The following is a 15094-nucleotide window of genomic DNA, read 5'->3' on the forward strand; positions in this document are numbered from 1 at the left end:
AGCACAGAACGGAGCTGTTCGAGGGCGGGGACGTGGTCGAGGTGGCCCAGACCGAAGCGATATGCGTAGAGAAGAAGAGGCACAAGGAAAATATGAACAAAATCATTTCGATAACCCTCAAGGTAGGCAATACTTTCACGAGGACTACACATTCGGGGACCAAGATGGGTATGCTTATGCATAGGACAGCCAGGGACAGAGTGGGGGCCAAGTGTCGATACCAGTCAATCAACAAGGACCCTATGTGAAAGGGGAATTGATGGGGACTTCAGAGAATTTTATAATTGACACAGGAGCAATGAATAGTTCTGTTGCTCGATCATTGGTTCCAGGGGCTGCTCTGTCCATGCAAAATATTGTTTCAGTGGGATTTTCAGGAGTTCCGGTGGTAAGCCGCATCTCTAGACCACTCCCATTCACTATCGGTCCAGTTACTATTGACTCCCCCTTCCTGTTGACTTCGCATTGTGGTGAAAATCGCTTGGGTTTAGATATGTTAAAGAAACTTAATGCCAAAATCCACTGCTCCCCGGATGGTGTTTACTTGACTACACAACCCGCTAATGTAGATATGAAACAATACTTTACTAAAAATGAACCTCTCCCACCTGAATTTGACACTGTCCCCTCTACATTGTGGGCAACAGGGGATGCGGATGTCAGTAAACTAGACATCCCTCCCGTCCATATCACACTGAAACCTGGCGTAAAGCTGCCACGGATACCTCAATATAAGATTTCACCAGCTGGTGAGCAAGCTTTACTTTCTATTATACAGGACTTAATTGATAAAGATGTAGTCGAGGAAACAGCTGCAAATGTCTGTAACAGTCCTATTCTCCCGATTCTGAAAAAGGCTTCTGATTCTCGGAATTCAGAGAATGTCGATACATATCGTTTTGTGATCAACCTGCGGGAGGTTAATAAGATTGTGGTGCCTCAGTTTCCAGTGGTGTCTGACATAACTACCATATTTACTATGATCCCTCCAACTGCGAAGTATTTTTCGGTCATTGATCTGAAGAATGTTTTCTTCAGCATCCCAATCCACCCCGATAGCCGTCAGATCTTCGGCTTCTCGTTATCTGGCCGAAGCTTTAGATTTTGCCACGCACCTCAAGGCTATACTGAGTGTCCTAGCATTTATAGTCACGCCCTTAAAGCAGTTCTAGACGATTTGATTTTGCCTGAAGGTAATGTGCTCTTGCAATATGTAGATGATTTGTTGATTGCGTCAGACACCGAAGAGGGTTGTAAAAACGCCACTGTCAAACTGTTGCACCATCTAGCGGCAAAAGGTAATAAGGTGTCCTTGTCTAAGTTTCAATATTGTCGACAGGAGGTGACCTACTTAGGTCATCTACTATCGAAGGAGGGAAGGCGTTTGACTCCTGATTGAATTACTACTATTTCTAACATGTCTGTGCCTTGCACCCAGCGTGAAGTTTGTGCTTTTCTTGGCATTACTTCCTACTGTCGCCAATGGATTCCTAACTTTTCTCTTCTTGCTAAACCTTTGCTACATTTAACCACTAAAGATGTGCATGAACCTCTCCCTTGGACTGATGAATGTCAGTCTTCTTTTGCCTCCCTGAAATCTGCCCTTTGTTCTGCACCCGTCTTGGGTACTCCTGATTACCGTAAACCTTTTGTACTATATGTGCATGAGGTCGACGGTTGCTCGCTTTCAGTGTTAACACAAGGATTTGGTGGTAAGCAAAGACCTTGTGCTTACTTCTCGGCCACATTGGATAATGTGGCCAGAGCACTTCCCAGCTGTCTGAGGGCCACTGCGGCTGTAGCCGTGGCCATCTGGCAGTCGGAGGGCTTGTTCTAAATTCTAGCCTAACCGTGATGGTGCCGCATGCTGTGGACGCATTGCTAAATAAAACAAAAACACAGCATCTTACAAGTGCATGCCTCACTGGTTACGAATTGACTCTGTTTGCCCCGCATATCACGATCAAGCGATGTGCCTCTTTAAATCCTGCCACATTGCTACCTCTCCCTTCGGGTGAAATTCAAAACGATGTCCATGATTGTATATTTCGGACAGAAGAAGAAACGAAGGGGAGAATTGACCTCACAGATATTCCTCTATCTGACCCCCAAGGGGAATTGTATGTTGACGGTTCTTGTTTCAAGAAAACAGATGGTACAACAACAGCTGCATATGCAATCACAACGCTAAAAACAGTAGTTGAGACTTCTCGAGTTCCCTATCGATCAGCTCAAACTGCTGAGCTGGTGGCATTATTACGAGCCTGTGAATTGAGCGAGGGGTTAGAGGTTAACATCTATACTGACAGCCAATACGCTTTCGGCGTGGCCCATAGCTTCCGGTGGCTGTGGAGAGAACGGGGTTTTCTCACCTCTCATGGTCAGAAGATACAGAATGGTCTCTTGGTGTTGCGACTGCTTACAGCCCTAACATTACCCAAGAACGCAGCAATCATAAAATGCAGTGCGCATAAGGCCGTAGTGGATGAAGTGGGCGAGGGTAATGCTTTTGCGGACCAAGTCGCTAAACAGACAGCTCAGTCCACATTTTCCTCTATGTTTGTAACCTCTTCTGCAAGATGGGTGGGGAATCTGATTTGTTTAATAACACCATAGAAAGTGTGCAAGAGATACAGAAAGAGGCTACCCCAATTGAGTTGGTTCAATGGGAACAGGAGGTGGGAAGGTTGGATAAAAATAATTGTTGGGTGGATTTGACTGAAAAACAACGATGGCTGTTGCCCAATGCTTTGGTTCAGGCCGTTGTAACTATGGCTCATGGCCCAGCTCATATTGGGGCTAAAGGCATTTGTGCTTTATTGGACCCAGTGTGGAATAATTCCAATATTCAGAAGACTGCTGTCCATTTAGTCCAATACTGTATGGTTTGTTTGCAACATAATCCAGGGAAAGGGGAAGCTGTCTTGAGTGGGAATTTCACACCCCCAACCTTACCGTTTAAGGTGCTCCAAATGGATTATATTCACATGGAGCGCGTCAACAATTTGAAATATGTTTTGGTGGTGGTTTGTGCTTTTAGCAAATGGGTTGAGGCTTACCCCACTAAGGAGAACACTGCTTTGGCTATAGCGAAAGCTCTCATTAAGGAGTTTATCCCTAGATATGGGTTGCCCCGTTTGATTTGGTCGGACAACGGGGGACATTTCCATGGGGCCCTTGTCAAATATATCTTTAACGGGCTTCAAATCCGACAGAAATTTCATGCAGCTCGACATCCCCAATAGGCAGGATTAGTTGAGAAATATAATGGAATATTAAAATTAAAGATGGCCAAAATCCAAGAGAGTACTAGTCTGAAATGGCCTGACACCCTACCACTGGCCCTCATGTCTTTACGGGTCACCCCTCATTCATGTTCTGGCCTTTCACCCTATGAAGTAATTTTTGGGCGGCCCGCTAATGTATGGGGAGTACCTAGACCGAGATCATTTACCGATGTTGAATATCCTATGTTAATAGATTACCTGTACACCTTGACTAAAGATCTCCGTTCTATTCATCAGCAGGTAGCGTCTGTGTTGCAGCCCCTGCCAGAGGGTCCCGGACATCGATTGGAACCTGGTCAATGGTCAATGGGTACTGATGAGGAAATACGAGCGAGACACCAACCTGGCTCTGAGGTGGTCTAAGCCATACCAGATCCTCCTGGCTACGCGAATGGCAGTGAAGGTGGACGGGAAGAGACACTGGATACACGTGTCTCACCTGAAAAAGCTGCCCCTCCCGCTTCCATATGATCAGCTGCATCTCAATGGAATTGTGACACAGGAGAGTGAGAGAGCCACCAGATTTGTTCCTATTTTCCGACGCCTGTGAAATCGAACCAAGGCAAGAAGAAGGAGTGACGGGATCGGGCGAGGCAGCAACAGAGGAATCTACAAATGCCCCTGATCCTGTCCGTGTTACTCCTGTTAGCAGTGGCTCTGATGAAGGAAACGCACCTTCTCCTGTGTTATTTTCTGATCAGGAAGTCCCGGGTCATGTTCGTTACAACCTGCGGCCAAGAAAACATCACGGTACCTCAGACGATACAGTTAGGAGATAAGGAAAGACTTGAATAAATAGGGCTTGCTAGATTCTTGTTTGAGGTACTGAGCAAGACACTGGACTGAACCCGTTGAGAGCTGGAACTTTAATATTGTGCTCTGTTCAGAAAGAAATACTTTTTGCATACGAAGGCCAGGTTGTACGCTGAATTTCTTTAAGGCATCACGACGTGGGACATCACTTGATGATTTTGTTTTCTTGAGATGAACGATAGGAGTCTGTGAGACTCTAGACGGACACAGGAAAGAAGAACCCTCTGGCAGGAAGGTCTGCTTTTGGCCCAGTGTAGTTTTGGACTTTTAGCTTGGAATGTACCCTTTTGGTTGTATTGTGCCCAAAGAAGAACGCCCTTTTGCTCCACGATATTTACCCTTTTATGAGCCAATGTTTTCTGCTTGGACCATGCGTGTAAAAATAGCTTTTGTGGTGGTGATAACAGTTATATTAGCAATTTTTATGAGTATATTCATATATTTGGAATATAAACATCCAATGCAAGCAATGCTGACATCTACTGTTGCCCCTCCAGAGCATTTGATGTTTTCCTTAGCCCCCCATAAGGAAAGACATCGCCAGACTTATGCTATAAATGTATTCGAAGAGATGCTTCATCAAACGCATAGCACCACAAATATGACAGATTGTTGGGTTTGTGGGCTCCTGCCATCAGTCATGCATAAACATGATTTATTCCTCTCTCTAACTTTCTCATATTTAGGAAGTTGTGAAGCATGGTTCCAAATGTTATCAGCTATGTATAACCATTATGCAGAAAACCCCACACAGTATTCGGAGAAAGATTATAACATGATCTTAGCCTATATTGAGACACACCAGGGTTTTTATCCAGCAGGAAATGGAGGGGAAGGATCATTGGACTCAAATGCCTGTATGAATTTATACACTAGTAATGAAAACAGTACTTGGCTGACAAACGAACTTTATGATTTCGCTGACTTCAATCATTCACAGTATTTTCAGCAGTTTATCACTAGGAACGTCACCAGTGAACGCATTATGCCCATCCCTATTTTGAATGCCTCCTCTGATTTCTGTGAGGAATAGGGCATATGCAGGTTGGAAATAGTATCTGTAATTATACATATAGAATGAAAATCTTTAGCAGTCCTCCACTGTTAACTCCTCCAAATGTGTATTTTGTATGTGGGGAAAATGCTTATACCTGGTTACCGCGAGGATGGGCAGGCCAATGTTATTTGTCTTTCTTGTACACCCAGACTATCACAAAACTCATCAGCTATATGATACAAAAGTGGCTCCTCATAGACAACGGAGACAGCTTGGAATGACTGAAGTCGATCAGACTGATACCTCCTTACAACAGTTTACTGATTTTGCCAAAGGATTGGTCCCATTCTGGGGCCCGATATTCACAAGTCGAAAAGTTAGACGATTGTCCAGGGTGGTGGAAAATGTCATTAATATCACCACCATTTATATTATGACAAACATAACGAAAGAGCTTCAGGCCACGAGACTCGTTTCTCTCCAAAACAGAATGGTTTTAGACGTTATCTTAGCTGATCGAGGAGGAGCATGCCGGGTGATCGGCAGCTCTTGCTGTGTTTACATCCCAGACTCCGCCCCCACGGTTCATTTAGCTATTCAGAAGCTACATCACATTGCTGCGGAAATGCATACTGACAATGGGTCCTGGTCACTCTCTAGCTGGTTCTGGGGTGTTCTATCTACTTGGGGATGGAAACTATTGATGATAGTAGCTGGAGCTGCAGGCATTCTCTTCACCTGTTGCCTTTGCATGCAATGTGGTCCAGCCTGTTGCTCTAATTGTGCTACCAAAATGACAGCTTTGATCGTCCCTTCTCCTACCCCTTCTAAGACTCAGATGCTCCAACAGGAGATCCGTGAGTTAATAGCCATTGATGAGGAGGTTTTCCAGGATTAATCCCTAGATTAGTTAGCTACATCACGCTAAAAGGAGGGTTTGAGGTACTGAAATTTGCATTAGGCCCTGTAAGCATCGTATAATTTAGAAATTAGCGTGATGTACCTATTTAGTTCAGTGTAGGTGCTTGTGCGTCAATAGACTTTGTATACATAGTAAGCTAGGCGTCATTACACACCCTATATGAATATTTTGTCTCTCTTCGGGTATTATAAATTAACCCGACCAGCGCCATCTTTGTGGCCTAGCTTGCTTGTAGCATTAACAGACTCCAACTAAAATAGTCTGTGAGAGTCGTTCTCTTGGGAAAATAGCATGACAACTGTAGCAAACTGCTGTTTCTGCGTGTTAGGCCCGTCAAGGTTATAGGTGGGGGTAGGCTGGATAAGCACATTCTAGTAGGCGCTGTGCGAACCCTCCTAAGACAGGCAGTAGGGAGTTACCCTCATCGACCTTGTTATACCGAGCTGAGCTAAACTGAAGACGCTTTGTGTGCCATATATGGTCTTTCCTTTGCACCAACCTGTACCAACTTGTATTTTTCCTTCTTAGGTACCGGTTTCGAAATGTAACAGTATATATGTGATCTCTTGATAATGTGCCAGCAGTCTTCTCGGTGGACCTCGAGGGGTTAGGTCGCGAGAGGCTCCTCTGGCAGAGTTGTTGTCTAATAAATGATTGAACCTTCTACACTGCCAACTGACTGATTATTGGTAATTGGTATTGGGGCTATTAGTAAGTATAGCTCTATATGGTATTATTTATTTTTCGGTACTTCACTGGGTGAGACCAGGGCACCCACAATCATTTAAAAAGTAAATTAAAAAGGTGCAGCTGGCCCGACTGCCACACCAACAAGGGTGCTTTGGAAGCCGACAGGATAGAAGGGGCCCTGAGGATCTCAACTTAATAGATATTAGATGGGTGCCACTTGAGATACTCAAGGTGGAGTAGCTGCTCATTTCATATTCACAGCTCTTGACTAAGGCCCCCATAATGCCATGAGACAGCATTTAATACTTACTTTTTCTTGCTTCTGATTGTCCAAGAAGGGGCACTGGCATCAACAACCATTCTAAAAAAATGTTCTGGGGGCTGCAGGGAGTGCAGCAAGCCCACTAAGTACATATAAAACAAACTTTCATTAAATCTCCTTGGTCATTGAATACATGACCCCAGGACAGCATACCATCTTTTTTTAAAGCAGTCCATGCTGGCGCTGTGTGAACTGCAGTAGGGGTGCAGAGATCGCTTGTGGTTGGTCCTATGGCTGTATTTTGTGACCTAAAGAGTGTTAAAAAAGACTCAAAACATATTTATGAGTGTTTTGAATAAATATGCTTTCCATATTGCAAAATAAAGCATCTTAAATATTGTTCAATGGTCTGGTTCAACCGTTCCGTTTTGCCATCTGTTTGGGGATGATAGCTTGTAGATAACCGGGCATCAATTCTCATAATATCACACAGTGCTTTCCAGAATTTGGATGTGAATTGGGTGCCTCGGTCGGTAATGAGACTGAGGGAAGTCCGTGCAATCTTACTATGTTTTGAAAGAAGGAAATGGCCAATTCACCCAATGAAGGTAGTTTAATTAATGCAATGAAGTGCCTCATCTTGGTTACGTGATCTATGACTACAAGAATCGTATTGTAACCTAAGCTAGGAGGCATCTCCACAATAAAGTCCATATACAGTGTGCCATGGTGCTGGAGGTAAAGGTATAGGTCTGAGTAATCTGCTAGGTCGCTGGTGTTGAACCTTAGCCTGAGCACAAATAGGACAGTTTGTGACGTCTTTTTCAGGATCCAGTTTTAAGGACTCCCACAAGAAATATCTACTCATGTTTTGTAGGGTTTTCTGTTTTCCCAAGTGTCCAGCCAGAGACGCATCATGAGTCCATTGCAGGGCTTGTTGTTGAAGAGGACCATCAGAAACATACAATCTTTTATCATAAAACAGCAAGTCTTTTATTGTGGAACAATGTTGCGGATCTTTGAGGACCCACTCATGTACATCTAGATTCTCAATTTGTTTCCGCACGTCTTCCAGGAAGGAGGAAGATGTTGTCAAAGCCATTACTTCTGTTGGAAACAAAGCCTTCTGCAGTATAATGGGGGTATCTTCTTCAAGGTCTAAACCAGCTTCTTGCACGAGCATGGGTCTTGATAGTGCATCTGCTTTCCCATTCTGTGGTCCACGTCTATATTTGATTACAAAATCGTAATCAGCAAAAAACAAGGACCAACAGAGTTGCTGAGGTGTTAGGGCTCTGGCACTTTTTAGAAAGAGCAAATTCCGATGGTCACTGTATATTTCTACCGTATGACAGGCTCCCATCAGATGGTGTGTCCACTCTTCACACGTTCTTTTTATGGCCAACAGCTCTTTGTCGGTGATGCTATAATTCACCTCGCACGAAGATAGTTTCTTGGAAAAGAAGGCAACGGGATGAAGCTGTCCTGTTTCTGGGTGTCATTGGGAAAGGATCCCACCTACGCCATAGTAGTAGGTGTCTGTCTCCACCACAAAAGGTTGACTGGGATCAGGATGTCTTAGGATCGGAGCATTGGTAAAGCAGGTTTTTTAAAAAGCCTTTTCCACCACCTCATTCCAAAGAAAGACGGCTCCTTTTCTTAGAAGGTGTGTCATGGGTTGGATGATCTTGGAGAAGTCTCTAATTAACCTCCTATAGAAATTGGCGAAGCCAAAGAAGCTTTGTACGTTTTTTACACTAGAGGGTGATTCCCATCGGGTGATGGCGTCAGTCTTCTTCTTGTCCATACAAATCCCACTGGGTCCGTTGACATATCCCAAGAATTCCACTTCTGTAGTGTGAAAAAGGCATTTTTCAAGTTTAGCGTAAAGAGAATGCTGTTGCAGGCGTTCCAGCACTACCGCAACATGATGAACATGGTCCTCAAGGGAAGCAGAGTAGATTAAAATACCATCGATGTATACGATGCTAGAAACGTCCAACATTCTCTCAATATTTCAATGCGGTGGGGGCGTTACAAAGACCAAAGGGCATTATCTGATATTCATACAGCTCGAACTTGGTGCGAAAGGCCATTTTCCATTCATCCCCCCGCCGCATGCGTACCAGATGGTAGGCTCCCCTAAGATCCAACTTGGTAGAGATTGTGGTTCCTTTTAGCTGATCCAACAAAACAGGTATCAGGGGCAGAGGATATCTGTTTTTCTTTGTTACTCTGTTGATCACCCTATAATCTATGCACGCCCTCAAGCCTCCTTCGTGTTTCGGTATGAAAAACAGGGGCGAGGATGCTGGGGAAGAAGAGGGACGAATGAAGCCAGAGGATAACAATTATTCCAGATATTGCTATAGGTAGAGGGGTTCTGCCTCTGTTAATGCATAAATGCGACTACAGGGAATTGCGGACGCCATACTCCAGGTCTATCACGCAATCATAGTCCCTATGGGGAGGCAATTTGTTTGCTTCTTGTTCATCAAACACCGTTTTATAGTATGAATATTCCTGTGGTAACGTAGAAACACTACTCACACTCTGAGAACTACAAGCACTTGCTAGTAATTCAGCTGCACTTTCTGTCTGGGTAAGTACTGGTAAGTACTGGTTTTCTTTCCTGGATACAATGTTCCGCACAAAAAGAGGAATTCATGGCAACAGTACGGGCTGCCCATTTTTCTAGCGGCTCATGTAGTGTAAGCCAAGGCATTCCTAGGATCAGTTTGAAGTTCGGGGCATCAATAAGGTCAAACTGTATGATCTCAAAATGATTCATTCCAAATTGCATGGGCAATTGTCTTGTGTGGAATCGAACTGGACCTGACGTTAAGGCAGTCCCGTCCACCGCTCTGACTGGTTTCGATGTTTCTTTCCGTATACATGGTATACCCAATTCATGTGCGAATTATTGATCAATAAAATTGCCGGTAGCCCCTGAATCTAGCAGGGCATGTACCAAAATAGGCTTCTCTCCTGGCAATTCCAACTGTAGTGTAGTTCCTATATTCCCAATAGGCTCTGCGCATTGGAATAACATAAACAATAGTTTAGACGTAGGACTTAGGTCGACTAGGTCTCTACTGAATATGTTAGACTTAATTATGTATGCCAGCTAGCTCAGAGGTCACTAGAAACTTTCTCTAGTAAACAAGAAGGTGTTAACGTTCCTGAATAGACAAGAAGGGATTCGTTTCTGATAACCGCATAAACATGACAACTCTGCTCCCTCCAGAATAAGGAGTATATCTCCAGAGTCGTGGAAACAATAGATAACTATTTTACTCAGTCAATCGTGCATGCTTAGTTTCACCAGAAGCGCAGAGAAATAGAGAATCGGGCGTTTTCAATAAAAGAGGGTATTTATTGAACAGTCTTCTTTCTCATGCAAGAGAAGTGAGTTGCCACAATTGCAATACTTATTATAAAGTAAAGTGCGTACAGTAAAAGGAGTATTATGAAATAATACTGTAAAAGCATGGTATGGTTTCTGAGCCATACGGTGTTTAAAATAGATAAAATATATACATAGATGAAACCATGACTAAACGTACTCAACTGGTGCTTCTAAGATACGCCTACCCCGGTGTACCTAACCTAAGCCTAGTACGTGGGAAGGAGTAAGTGAGCTACAGTTTTAGTTAAGATAGTTTCTGCCAAGAATCTGAATCAATAATTCTCTAAGGGTCTAATCAGCTCCGTACCTTGGTTATAGAATGAAGAAGGTCTTGTATCTCTCTCTCAGGACTCGATATCACAGCAACCCGCAAGGGTGACAGGGAAACACTGGAGCTGGATTTCTCGGCAGGAGAAAAGACAGCGTCTCTCTCAATGCGTCAATGGGAGGGTCGGCTTCCTTCGGCACTCGCTACAGCAGGGCGTCGGGCAAGTAGATAGCCGATCTGCTCCAAACCACCGTGTCTTGCTAGGGCAGATGCTGGTATATTTATACCTGGAAGGTGCTGAGTTTGACGTAAGGTTGGACATAAGACGTCACTAAGAACTCGCAGTTCTTTCAGGACTTCAGGAGTTCTAGGACAAATCAATACAGAAGCAGGGGGAATTCCCGGGCTGCTGGAAGCTTGGTTTGTTTAAGAACACCTTGTGCTTGCTAGGAGTCTATGGGAGTAGCCTTGCCGAATTTGGACTGTATTTGGCTATGACTTAATATGGATATGATTCTTATGCCTTTATAAGGATATGATTTGATATAACCGCATAAGGGCATAAATCGGGAATATTTTAATAGGGTCCTAGGTACGTTTACAACACCCACTCCACGTATAATGTCCATCATTACTAAATACTAAGCAATTCTTAAACATATGACTATGCATGTGTTTTCCATCCCACCCCAAAATACATAAAATGCATTCGAAATGGTATATACACGAAAAATGAGTAATACACTGTACGTTTTTAAGCAGTGACTGAATGAATCACGAAAATTACATTCATGAAATGGCTCTTAAATACAGAAGAGAAGGTCGAGACCATTTCATCACATATTTATACAAGAATGTACATGTGCAAGAGGCTAAATCAAAATATTGTCTCTAATGTTTCAAAATAGAAATCTTGTTCTTTAAGAATAGTTCTACTTTAAGCAGAGTATCATGTGCCAAAAAAAAAGGTAAATATTTTGGGAACTGGAAAAAATAGTTTCGCTTTCAGGGCAAAATAATTCCACATTTTTGTAGAAGTTTTTATTTTTCAAAATTGAAGGTCGAATTTCAGAGTTATGGGAACACAATGTCCTCAAAAGTTATTCTCGTTGTTAGGAGAGAACATTAACTCAGATAGGCTGGCAAAGAATTCATCTACAACAGTAGGTGAAACTTGGACCAGGTCCGAAAAAGTAGAAATAGTGCATATATGAGAAGCATTGCTGTTATCGGTGTTCAGATCAGCAATGGTCATAGAAGGTTGTACCTGTGTGCCGCTTTCATCTCGTACCTCACCGCCACTTAATCGTAATGGTGAGGTCTCAACGAATGCCGTCATCAGAATAGGTAGCCGCTGAGGACAACACGTTGCATGAGCCGTTACGGAACCAAGCAAAGTATCGAAATCCTTAGGTACTGCTGATGGTAGTGTGAGACAGACGTCCAACACGCATTCTTCTACACATAGCAGGCATCGTAGAACAGGTAGGATGCAATCTTGCCAGATTGGTCTGAATGAAAGAAACCAGGTAGTATTCAGATCTCTTAGCCGAGCCAAGCCGAGGACTTTAGTTATCCTTTCTTGGTATCTCATCGCTAGGATCGTTTCTTCCATGGTAGCTTGAGTTCTGTTTTTGGCTGGATTTGCCATATCGGAGCAGAAGGAACAAAAATAAAATTCCTGCTACGAGTCCCAAGATGAGAGGCAGGCCGCCAAACACAGAGTGCAGGAAATTCGGGATGATGCTCAGGACTGCTTCAAAGGGTGCTAATAGTCCCAAAAAATTGTCTTAAATACATGTGCGATGCCACTGGTATCAGACATGCTTAAGATTTGACCTAACATTTCTACGAAATACATGGGGCAATTTGTTGATAATAATGTATGTATCTCTGCTGCTGTCCTTGCAACTTGCAGTTCATACGTTTCTCTAGACAAGGTTAAAGGCACAGTTGTTTGTAAAAGAATGGATTTCATTCTGCTTAAAGTATCAATTCGAATAGAAGAGATATTCAGAGAAGGCCATATCGTTGCCTCCTTGTCTGGTTTGCTGTTTGGATACAATACTTGCATACAGCAAATGACCATGGAAGTTACACTGACGAGATAGGCCCTTCCTGGCACCATGCCACAACACCTGCGGTCACTTATTATAACGTAACTTCCTTTGGAAAGTTGTCTGCAAAAAGGCTCTATTTCAGTATTGGGGTGCCGTGCAGGTGGCATGAAAGGTTTTTTGTTGAACCATTGCAGGCTCCATGTAAGTTAATGCCTTAACGCAGAAGTATGCCGCTTAGTGAATTTTTACAGTTGTTACCACTAAGAAACACCTCTTTTTTCCCCCCACTGTAACATCTATGTGTATAAGGGAGATTCCAGGTCGACTTGATGTAACATTTACCCAACCTTTCATATAGGCCTGCTGGTATATGCTTTTGGCAATATTGAAACTGAAAAGTCGTTATCGGAATTGTAATTGTGCCATGTATTATCCATTCAATGACGGGTCTTTCGGAGACTGTCAATGGCAATCTTTCTAGTTTTCAATGCTCAGCACCGTATAGTCTGCTCCTTTTTGTGCCAAAGAGATTTGTTTATCTGTAAGGTTAAAGATAGAAAATAATGACGTTGTGTTGATTAGACGCCATGGCACGTAGCCTGAACTGAGCTTTTGTAACATCCAGCCTAACTGTACAATAGAACATAATTGGGACTGGCCATGTTGTAACATTAGCATATCCTGTTCTATTATATCAATAGCAGATGATACTATGCTGTCCAGTGAATAAATTCTGGAGGACAGAGTCGTTAACCCATTTTCCACTAAAGACAGTGATTTTTCCAAATTGATACGATCAATTTCTCGTATTGTTTCAGCAGTTTCAATTTGCATTACTTTCCAAGCTTCGTTGTAAGCAGCGTATATACCGGCATATATGAAACGTTTTTGACGCTGTTTGCGAAATCCCAATAAGAAATCTCGCAAGTCAGCACCTTCTTTGAGTAAAGTCAAGTGTTGCTTAATTTCAGGCAGTGCGGATTTCTGTAGCCATTCGAGGCATAGTTTTCCTACACTGTATGTTGTAATTATCCCTGGATGTTGTCTCTGGGAATATCTTGGGTCTGGCCTGTTCTGTTTGAACCCCTGTTTGTTGTTCAGGAATCTATCTTGACAGTTATTAGTGTCTATGGGCCAGATCAACCATTTTTTCCAATCAGGATTAGTTCTGTTTTGGTGTAAAATATGGGTTGCGTCTATTTCCGCATCTGTAGAGCTATTACTATCAGGTATGGGCTTTGGTATAGACGGTTTGTTTAAGTCCTTTATCTTGGCTAGGCCAAGACAGGATGTTTGTTGAATGGTGTCATTCAGGAACATTATTTGTTCTGGGATCATGCAGGCTCAGAATAATGATTCTAGACCTTGTACTTGCCAATCTTTTGTACCCCATACAGTTTTTGTCTCAATGTTATTTTTCCAAAATTCAAAACCAAATGTAGAAATGTTTTCATAAAATTTTGTAGAATATATCAATTTAGTATTTGTCAACATGTTTTTCATTCCTGTCTTATTTAAAATTTTAAAATAAAATGTTTCTGGATCAGTTATGTTGAACCCTGAGAAGTATGGGAATTTCTCATAAAATGTTTTCGAGCTGCCTTTTGGCGGTGTTGGACAATGTTCCCGTTGATTATAAGCAAAAACATTTCTAGGATTAGCAGATTTATGCAAATAGTGATGCCCATAATGATTAAAGCAATACATTTCTTCATAGTTTGATGAGCCTTCTAAGTAATCATGTTCTGTAAATTTCGCTGACATTTCTAAATCTGGCATCATATTAACAATATTTTCAAAGTCCCAATCATCAGCGAAAGTACTAGGTGATACAAAGTCACTTAATGAAACCTTGAACTGATGTGGATATTTCAAGAGTTCAACCGGGCCATTTATGTCGTAATCAGTAGTGTCCCATGCTACACCACCAGGTATAGGAATGGCTGTGATGTTTACTGACAATAGTTCTCTTTTTTCAATGTGAGAAGATCTGTGAGGCTTTAGAACCAAATTGATGTTCTGACTTGCTGTGTCCATTGTACTATATTTTCCATCAATAAATCTTCCCAAGCTTAAAGCCAAAATGAGCCAGAGTAGGAGGAAAAGTACACCTAACACAATCCACAATTCAATCCATGGTAAATTCAGATATGTTTCTCCAAGTTGATGAAAGAGTTCAGTTATTTTTTCTTTGAAAGTTTTAGTTGCTGGCGTTCCTTCATGTTCACCTGGATCTTTGGAAAAGTCATCGAAATTGATGAAGTAGCCAGATGCAGTTCTGTCAATTGTTGAAATTGCTTCTGGATTTTCATTAATCTTTGGATTTGTATAGTCAGAGGCTACATCATTGTAGATTGGTGTTTCTTGACGAACTGTTGCAATTTGG

The sequence above is a fragment of the Lissotriton helveticus genome, chromosome 9 (genome assembly GCF_964261635.1).
Source record: "Lissotriton helveticus chromosome 9, aLisHel1.1, whole genome shotgun sequence".
Lineage (NCBI taxonomy): Eukaryota > Metazoa > Chordata > Amphibia > Caudata > Salamandridae > Lissotriton > Lissotriton helveticus.